Genomic DNA, 10,937 nt, shown 5'->3' with positions numbered 1-10,937 from the left:
TTTTTATTGAATGGGATTTGAGGAGGCGCGGAGAGGAGAAAAGATGAGCTGTTACTCGAAAGCACGAGTCACAAGAGGATGCTCCCTGAATACAAGCACCCAGGTTGGGGCATCTGGGGACCGGGTTTTTTGAGGATCGGTGCCTCCTGCTGGCGCCCTCAGAGTTAACAGACTGGAACCGAGACCTGAAGCTGCAGGACTGGGAAGGGAGCCTGGAGCTGACCAGAGGCGCTGAATGTGGCTTTCCTTCCCATTCGGATTTAGGAGCCACTAGGAGTAGTCCTGATCATATTGCCATATATGCAAACTGGAGTCCCTTTAAAAGCGTCTGTGTTGCCTAGAATAATTTGTTAAAAGGCATATGCTTAACCCTCATTTTCTTATTTTTACATCATACCCCTTTGATACTGTCTAAAGCAAAATCAGCACTCCCCACTGATTGGCATTTCTGCCACAAAAATCATTGTTCCCCTGAGCTTTTGATATCTATCTGATAATCACTGGCAACATCCTTCTTCCTGTGATGTTTTCTCCTCACCTCTTGTCTTTGCCTTAATGACAAGCCATGAAACACCTTAAGACTGTGAGCAAAGAGATGTCCTTGAAAAGCTCAGTGTTTTTATCGTTTTCATTTAATGTATTCAAAAATCAGTGCCCTCTGGTTAATATATTTGTTCCGTTTAAGAAATTTTTTCTTCTTGTTTCTCTGCCTAGGGATTTAATACTATTTTTGGTATCTAATCAAGTAGATTTTCTTTTTGGTTCTTTTTTTCTTCCTGCATGAATCTTTCCTTGGGTCATTTTCCTTTTTAATTTCCAACCAATTCTTTTAAGAATCTTATATCAATATCAGTATCTTCTATTTAATGTATCTAGGGATCAAGTCTTTATAAAAATGATAATTACTACTTCAAATAGAGCTACAGTTAATTCATCATCATTATTTCAGAACTGACTAAACCATCAGAAGAAAAAGAAAAGCCAGTTGGGCGGAGGAGCCAAGCCTTTTGTTTCAAGTCAGTTAAGAAAGAAATACTACAATAATTCAGCATGAGTGGGCAAATGTTTAAGATGCTATATTCTTGAAATTTTCAAATGAAAAATGACTTTTCTTTAGCCACTGATATAAAACTAACTCTTGAAATCCCCAGAATTTTAAATATTTGATGAAAAAGGACCCTTGATTTTAAAAGCCATTTTTTTGCTCATGAAAAATTACAGACAGCCCTTGAAGACAAATGGAAACTCAAGAAGGTTTTGAGGGACAGATTTTATAGCCCTGTGAAGACCGCTGCTCATCTGCTCCCCAACCAGATAAATCAGAAACTAAAGGCTCCATTTACTGTCTCAACCAGTGACTTCAACCTTTTTGGGGGATTTAATTTCTCTTTGAGTCTCTAATGGAAATACTCCTTTTCCTAGAAAAGTGCTTACATACATACATACATACACTCAAACCAAAAAAAAAAAAATTTGCACAATTTCAAAGGGATAGCTCAGGGGCCCCACGTTAGTCCCTAGTGGTCTTTCATAATCACAGAAACTTTTTGCTTTTAGAATTTTTTTTTTTAAATCTCTTCCACACAGAGTCATGAAATTTTGAACAGGAAGGGACCAAACTTCCCCTTGCCAAAAAAAGCCTGAGCCAGTGATTAAAAGATCCCCCACCCCCGAATGTGCATACCTATTTAGAGGCAGAACTACTAGAAAAATCTTAGGCCACCTCCTCTACCCTCTTCTCCCCACCAATTTATTGCTTGCATGGTTTGAATTTAAAAGGAAAGTCTGTTTGGTAGTAAAAGCAGAGTAGCAAAGGGCATGTTGTATTTTGTCCCCAGCCATTTTGCATGTTTTGGTCTTCTTAAAATTTAGAAAGTTACACCTTGTCCCAGGAAGTCTTTCTACACATGCTCTTCTACTCAGAACTACGCTCAGCAAGCTAAGAGAGGAAAAGTGCTTTTCTCTTCTTCAGCTCTGTTTAATAAGAGATGCCAGAATATCAGGGTGTGGGTGCTACAGCTGCACTTGGTGGGAGTTCACTCTGTCCTTGGGGAGTTGTCCTGAAGGTGACTAAGAGGAAAATTAATTGTCCCATGTTCAGCCTCACCTCCAGGGTTTGGTTACTTATACACTTGTTTCTCACCTTTGTCTGTTTTTCTGTTTTTTGTTTTGTTTTGTGTTTTTGTTTGGTTTTCAGTAGTGGAGGTTGAACGCAGGTTCTCATGAGCACTAGGCCCAGCCCCCTTTTTAAATTCTATTTATTTTTGAGAAAGTGTTTCACTATGTTGCCCAGTCTATCCTCCAACTAGCAATCCTGGCTCGGCATGCTGAGTAGCTGGGATTTCAGGGGTGTACCACTGTGCCCAGCTCCCACTTTTTCACTTCTTATTAACTGTGGCCAAACAATGCTGAATCCTAGTGATAGACCCAGCCAGCCTAGATTGGAGCATGGACTCCCTGCTTCCTCTTGCCTGTACAAGTCCTTGGTACTCCCACACCCAAAACATGCACACAGAACTGTCTTTTGGGTGCTGTTTGGAGCAATACAATATGAAAGTTGCCATGTTTCTTCCTAAGCATCTAGCTTCCTGTGCTCAGTGCCTGTGACTGATTTGGTGCTCTAACAAAATACTTTGGATAGCTAATCAAAGTGCCCTGCTTTGGTTTTTTTTTTCCTATTGTACTATTCAAGGAGGAATAGTGTACTTCTCTACATGGCTGATAAAGCAATAGCCTTGGGCCAGGGATTTAGCCCAGTGGTGCCAGTGCCTGCCTCCCAAACACAAGGTCCGGATTTCCATCCCCAGTCCTGATTTCCATTACCCCAGCCAAAAAAAAAAGCAATAGCCTTTCAGCTACAGATTCTATGTAAGGAAGGGTGTTAACCACTTAGAAGTGATTATTATGGGTTGTGACTTTGGTTGCTTATTTTAAAAAGGCAAAGAATGAATTGACTTTTCAAAACATCTATGTTTTCATTCAAAGATTAAATTTTGTAGTAACAGGAAAGTAATTAGAAGGGCCAGACTTCTTTGCTCTGTTACTAATTAGTTGTTAAATTTTGAAACACTTTTTTTTTTTACTTTTTCTGTTTCTTATCTTCCCCATTCATAAGATAAAAAGATAGGATGAGGTTATCTCTAATATTCTTTTTAGTCTTATCTTTCATTTTCTGATATTTTAAAAATCTTTAAATGAATTATGGCTAAAACAGAAGAACTTTTCAGGGCTGGGGATTTAGCTCATTGGTGCTGCCACCTACCTCACAAGCACAAGGTCCCGAGTTCAATTCCCAGTACCCCCCCAAAATTTTTTTTATTTGAATCTTCACTATATTTAAAGTGCTGGGATAGCTAAAGTTCATAAATACCTAATGTAATAAAGGATCAAATTTTATTAATGCATAGTCACTGTTATTTCATCTGCAACCTTTTTCAGGTTTAACAGGATAAAAATTAAATCCATTTTAAATTTACTAAAACACTTTCTCATTTTCATTTAAATTGTGTTGACTAAACAGAACTTAGACATTCCTTTAAAATTGTTTTTCTACATTTTAAACTAATGACTTATCACGAGTGTTTCAGATTTTCTTTTTGTTACTCATTTAACTTCATTCCCATTGGTAAACATTGATTTGTTCCTCAGTTGTGAATGAAGCAGAAATTAATGAGACAGTTTCTGCCTCACAATAACAAGTTAAAATTATAGCACTTTATCATGTCAACACAGCTTTAAACACTAGAAAAACCAGTGCTATTAGCACAGTTCCTAAAATAGTACACAAAAAGAGTTTGCTGTTGAAGAAAAAAATTGCACAGTGTACTTCTGTCGATGTGATAGGAACATTTTCTATTTCTCAGCGACACAAATTAAGGAGGTACAATTATTTTTTTAAATATTAACAATAGATTATATTTCTATTCTATGTTTATGTTATGGGTTACAGTATTTGTTCCCATTGTGTGAATTTGTTTAAAGTAAATTTGTTCTATTTGTAATAATGTTTTTCTTCAACATTTAATGTGGATGAGTGGTGTTTTTTTGCCCCTCTTTTATAACATTTTACCTGCCATTTTATGACATTCCATGACTTATAAATAGCACTTTCTTTTTCTTTTTTTTTTGGAATCGGGGATTAAACTTGGATCCTTGCACTTGCAAGGCAGGCCACCGAACTGCTGAGCTAAATCCCCGGCCTATAAACAGCACTTTCAAAGGACAAAGCCACACAAGTAAGTAAGGCAGCGTTTGCCTTGAACACAAGCATATAGACCGTACAGCTATGGGGGAGGTGGGTTATAAACTGTAAAACTGGCCAATAAGCTTAAATAATATGAATTAATGTTTAGGAGAATTAATTGTATTCTGTTGACCACCAGGGAGTGCCTAAAATTATAGTCCCTGAGGAATGAAGTGCAACTGAATTTGTAAAATACCTAAGAAGTCTTAAGAACAGAAAACTGTCCATTCCTGTCCACTCTGCTTGCTAGAGTATCAGAGGACATTCCCACCAAAACTATGCAAAGAGTGGTGGTGGCTATTGTCTGGTCAGACACAGCCTTGGAACTGCGTATTACTGAGGAGACTGCTAGTCCTTAGAATATCATTTCCAAAGTGGAAAAGTGAACAAAATTGCGTTTTTAGGGGGTGGGGTGAGGTAGATGCAAAAGGAGGAGAAACTGGAATTCCAGATTGGAATGAAGAAAATGTTTTCTATTTTTACCCCAGGATAATGGGTTTCTCATTAACTGCTCAGCTCCATCAGGAAATCTTAGTTCAATTGGCAGTAGCATCACAGGTATTACTATGAACCCTAGGTTAGAATATTCTAAAAGCCACAGTCCTTTTGTGTGTGAGTGATAAAATTTATGTGAATGTGAGCTGAGACTGGTACCAGGCCTATAATCTCAGCATGGAGAGGCTGAGGCAGGAGGATGCAAGGTTTGAGGCCAACCTGGAAAACTTAGCAAGATAAATTTAAAATGGACTAGGGATGTAGCTCAGTATGAAGTCCCTGGGTTTCAAACCTAGTCAAATCTATAAAATATATTTGGATGTAATGTCAGAATAGTGATTGGTTCAGAGTGGCCAAAATAAAAAGGGAGTGTAAATTTCAAAAGATCTATTTTTTAGGCTTGGTTTTTCAGTACCGGAAACAGAACCCTGTACATGCTATTCAAATATTCTGCCACTGAGCTGGCTACATCTTCCAGCCCTCAAAAAGGCCTGTTTTTAATTTGCCTTCAATATATGTTTTAAAAGAACACTTATTTCCTGGTAAATGGTATAACAGATCTTTTGGGGTTTTTTTTTAATAGGCTTAAAATCAAATACATTTCCAAATACAATTAGATAAAAGTGCCACAATTATGGCTGCTCTCAAGTAAAAGTTTTTGTTCTGTTCTACAATCATATTGTGGTATGTTAAGCCAGTGGTTCTATTCAAGTAAGATTACGAGGCATATCTAATGCACAGTGTGGCTAAATGTCTATTTAACTTGAGCAGTTGGGTTTCTGCCAGGTTTTTACAAGAGGACATGGGGGATTTGGCTCTGAATCAACTCTCCCTAACATGGCTGCGGTGTCTATGGCTCATGTGGGTGTTCGCAGTAAGGATGACTTACTCAAGCTGATTAGACTGGAGCTATCAATCAGCAACAGAGCTAGAACACTGGGTGAGAATTACATAATATCCAATTAACTAACAGCTGAAAAGGAAAGAAATTAATGTTCATGATTGAAATCACAATTTAGACTCAAAACTTGTCCACTCCTGTGAAGGAGTTTTCATGAAGCTGCTTGTATCCTGTTGTAAAATAGAACTTGTATCAGACATTTGGGACAATACATAAATTTGAATTCATTCACCCACACTTCATCCATTCAAGAAAGACTAAATACTCTTGATATAGAAAGCATTGTGGCTGGGTGTTTGAGAGGTTGGATGGGGAAGTTGGGAATACATATAGGTCAGGTTGCATAATTTATGCTTATTAGGTCATTACTCAAACGCTGCCTACTTTCTATAACTAGTGAGGCAGCTAGGAACTTGGATTTATCATGTTAAACTCTAATCTCAAATTCTTTTCATTGCCCTATTTCACATTAACATTTTTTTTTTTTTTGAGGCAGTGTCTCCCTCTGTAGTCCAGGCTAGTCCTGAATTTACTACATAGCCTAGGCTAACCTCAAACTCATGGTGACCCTCTAGCCTCAGCCTCCCGAGTGCTGGGATTACGATGTGCACCACCATGCCCAGCTCTCAGTAACAGTTACACACATACACACACACAGGTGTGCACGTGTGTGCATGTGCGCAGGCATCTTGAAAAACATCTGAATTCAAATGTCGGCTTCACTTCTCACTGTGTGATCTGTGGCAGGTTTTAATCTCGGACTTCTGTGTTCTTTTCTGTAAAAGGAGGGTCACCCCCTATCAGTTAGTTCATGAATCTGGTTATAACAGACAGAAAACTCAAATCAGCTTAACCAAAAACAAAGGGCTTTCATTTACTCTGTAATGGAAAAACCTAAAATCAGGGTGAGTTTCAGGGAAGGCTGATCCTGTGGTGTAAAAGATGTCTCCAAAGGACTTAGTTTCTGTGTTTCTCCAGGTACTATCTTTATATGCCATGGACCACCCCGGCACCACCACTTAAGATCTCCAGATTCTACCTTTGGCACAGCAAAATGGCTTCAGAGCTTCATGACATCATATAAACCCATCTCTCCACCAAGGAGAAGGGAGAGTCATGTCTTGTTGGCCTGAACTGCATTATGTACCTATGAATCATGGTGGTGGGTGGGGCAGTGGGTGAACACAGCCAATCACAAGTCAAAAGTCAATATCATCATCATCATCATTATTGCAGTACTTGGATGGAATGTAGGGTCTTTGCACTGAGGTAAATTCGCACTTTTTTTTTTTTTTTAGACAGGGTCTTGCTAAATCACCCCATCTGGGTTCATACTTCCAATCCTCTTGCCTCCCATTCCCAAAGTGCTGGGATTACAAGCTTGTGTCACCCTACCCAGCTCACCTCGAATTATTAATCCTTTCCAACATCATGTCTAAGGTGAATTCACCATAGGAAAACCAGAGACCTGGGGTGGGGGCAGCAATGAGTGCATCTGCATTTTAGGGTCATTCTTTGTTGAAAGCAATACTACTAAATTTGGGGGAAAATCATTTCATAATTAAAGTATGACTGTAGCTCTGTAAGGCCCAATGTCGCCTTGTGCGCGAGCCAACAGCATGCGGAAACATAACTGTTTTGCCTCCGGTCACAGCTAAGGCTTCTATGGTCCCTTGACACTGTGGCATTGTGGCACTCAACAGCAAGATTGCATCAGCTGAAGACTTCCCGGTTCTTTGAGAACCAAATAGTAATAAAAAAGAGACAGAGTTCAGGTGGGGGAGGACACATTCCTTATCAATTGAACTCCTCCCACCTATTATTGTAATTGTGCAGTCCTCAATGTAAGAACCTCATGATTTAAGATCTTCATCAGCACCAGTTCCTCATTGCCCTAGGGGTACCGCAGCCCTGATGCTCCCTCCAGTTACTGTGTGTACCCCACAAATGGTGCTGAGCTCGGAGAGTCTTTGCCTGCTCTGAGGACTGACCTCCCTATACTTCGAAATTACATGAGTCTCTATTGTCTTTTTTCTCTTTAGTCCTGGCTGTCCCTCTTTCTAGGCCATCAGAGGATTGATTCCCCCACCCCCCATAATTCTTAATCCAAAATAAAGCTCAGAGTGAACCTTTAACAAATGTGATTTTCCCTTCCTATATGCAGATTATCTTCCTTAGCTGCTTCCATCCTCAGATCGATTTCCTCCAATGCAAGTCTCCTGTCAGTGAGTCCTCTCCTTAGGAAATAATCTCTTCTCAATGGAAAGGTGATGTTCTCCTCTTTAAACCTTATGAATATTTGCTTTCCAGACTATCATCGGTTATCGTGGCATCATGGACACAAACTATTGCAAACAAAACTTGTACTAAGGTGGGCATTGTGGCGCATGCCTCACTTTGGGAGGTGGAGCTGGGAGGGTCACAAGTTTGACTCCAGCCTGGGCAATTTAGCAACTTGGTGAGAACTCTTTTCACCAATAAAAATAAAAAGAACTAGGGATATAGTTTAGTGTGAAGGACCTGGGTTCAATCCCCAGTCCTGCAAAAAAAATAAAAACAAAACAAAAAATAATCCTCCCATGCCCCCCAAAAATCTTGAATTCAATTGTTTCATGGAATGTTTATCCACTATGCATGGCCAACCAAACAGTAGGATTTATAAAATAAAATCAGCCATTTGTTTTATCATATTTTTCTATTTCAAAATAATTAAAATCTCTTTCAAAATCCACATTTGATAGTTTCATTATCAAGAAATTTCCAATATGTTGTAGGATACCAGGTAAATTTCACCTGGGACTCCAAGTCTGGTTGTATGATGGGCAAGTGTTCATTATGGCAGTAATTGGTCTATAACTATAGAGTTCATCCTAACATGCATAGGTCTAGTATCCCCAGAGATATGCATTCTGAGCAAGCGTCCACCTGGAAAAAGTAATTAAAAAGAATTGTAGGGTTGAGGGTGTAGCTCTATGGTAGAGCGCCCCTTAGCGTGCACAAGATCCTGGACTAAAAAACAACAGAAACAAAACCTGTGGATTTTACTGGTATTTTACAAGGACTGTCATAGGACATGAAATTACACTGTCCATGAACATCTTAAAACTCCCTTTCTCTCTCCTGTTTGGCCCTAGCCCACAGCTGTTCTGGAGCAGAGTGCTCTCACCTCCCAGTTTCTCTCTCACCCCTCAGCCAACACACATTTTCTGCCACTCTTCCCTTTGCTGTTTTTCATCATGTAGATTAAACCCTGGTTTCTGTCTGCTCTCCTTAACCTTCAACTACCGCTTAAGTTCTTCACTATAAAGAAGAGCCAGGTACTGGCCATGTGTTGTGGCTGGTGTCTAGTGATCCCTCCAAAGCCTCATGTGCTCATAGGTGGGGCTTTTCAGAGGTGGCTGAATCATGAGTGGTACTGGGATTAAGGGTGTGTGGTATTGATTTAGTCCAGTAAAAAAAATGTTTTTTGTACTAGGACTACTCAGGATCTTGTGCTTGCCAGGCAGGCATGGCACTACTGAATTAAATCCCCCACTCAACTAAATTGGTTTATACACATCTATATTGATCTGGGTGTGGACGGCACCACTCAAAAGGCTTGTAGCCTGGCTGTGATAAAAAGGAAAGAGAGACTCACAGCTTCTGCTGCTGCCCCTTCCCCTCTGCCATGCCACCCTGCCTCGGAGCCAGCCAACTGTAGACTGAAAACTTTACAAACTGTGAGCTAAACACTTTCGTCCTTTAACTTGTGGGTGTTGGGAATTTTGTCTCAGCAATGAGAAAGGTAAGACACCCAGCAAGCAAGAACCTCCCTTCCTCTCCCTGCCTCTTGGTCCCCTCTCTCTGACTACTCTGTGTACCCTAAACAGCTGGGAAATCTGGCTCTTAATAGAGAGTGGACTGCTAAGGAAAATGGCCCAGGCAAAATTCTAATACCTTCTGTCCTTATCTTAAAATGAGTGCTAGGAATTGTGTGAAATGCTTTGCCTATATTTTTTTTCATTTGAACTTCACAGAAACCTTGAAGGTAGATCTTGGAATCCAGGACTTTCAACTCAGAACTCCATAGCCTGGTTAACTAGAGTATGCTACCTTTGTATCTTTGTATCGGACACATGTCTGTCACTAGCATATTCATACACATCTATGTACTTTATTCACTGAGTATCCTTTACAGTAAGCCCAATACCATAAACTAACCTTTGCTATAATTATAGTTCATAGGTAATGCTCTGTTTTTATTTTCAGGGTTTTTTTTGGGGGGGAGGGTTGAGAATGTAGCTTAGGCTGGTCTTGAACTCACTATTTGCTCAGTCTGACCTTGAACAGTGATCCTCCTGCCTCAGCCTCCTGAGTCCTGGGATTACAAGCATGTGCCACTACAGCCAGCAGATGCTCTGTTTTGAATCCAGTTTAGAAAGTATTTTTAGTCATTTGACAAAATACTTATTGATAATGATAATGTTGTAGGAGACTCAGATACACGAAATGAAATCCAAGTCTCAAAGCAAACCACTTGTACTTACAAAATATATGTCATGAACTGCAAAGTTTTGCAAAGTACTGGGACAAATTTTACTTTTTTTTTTTGAGACAGGGTCTCCTACCCTGAAACTTGAAATCCTCCTGCCTCAACCACCCTAGTGCTTGGATTAGGTATGCAACACCACGTGTTTCCCTTTATGTGTGTTTTGGGCAGATCAACTGAAAGAAACATTGTGTGATTGGAGTAGGGTTAAATTTTACAGAATGCTAGTAGGGTTGGGGTGCAATTCTGTGGCACAGAGCTTGTCTAGCATGCCAGAGACCCTGGGTTCATGCCCCAGAACACAGAAAGAAAGGAGGGGAGGGGAAGGAGAGAGAGAGGAGAGAACTTTCTAGAGGAGTGGTATAGTTCAGCTCCCTCCTCCCTTTTCCGGAGATTGAACTCCTCACGATCTGAGCTATGTCCCCAGCCCTTTTCTATTTTGAGAAAGGATCTTGCTACGTCACTGAAGTGGCTGGTTTGGTTTGACTTTGCAATCCTCCTGCCTCAGCTCCCCAGAATGCTAGCATTACAGGCACACAACACCACATCTGGCATGGGCTGATCTAAAATGCTCCCCCAAAGTCTCGTGTGTTCAGAGGCAGAGCTTTTGGAAGGAGATTGTGTGTAGACAACTAAGTTAGTTAAAAATATTATAGGCAGTCAGACAGGGCTGGCCTTCAAAGAAGTCAATTCAGAAAATAAGAAAACATCACAAGTGTGGCTGGAGGTGCATTCCTAAGGCCAGGCTTGGAGACAACATGGATACACCT

Source organism: Fukomys damarensis, unplaced genomic scaffold (genome assembly GCF_012274545.1).
Source record: "Fukomys damarensis isolate Sample0158 unplaced genomic scaffold, DMR_v1.0_HiC HiC_scaffold_26, whole genome shotgun sequence".
Taxonomy (NCBI): Eukaryota; Metazoa; Chordata; class Mammalia; order Rodentia; family Bathyergidae; genus Fukomys; species Fukomys damarensis.
Note: the sequence above shows the minus strand (reverse complement) of the source record.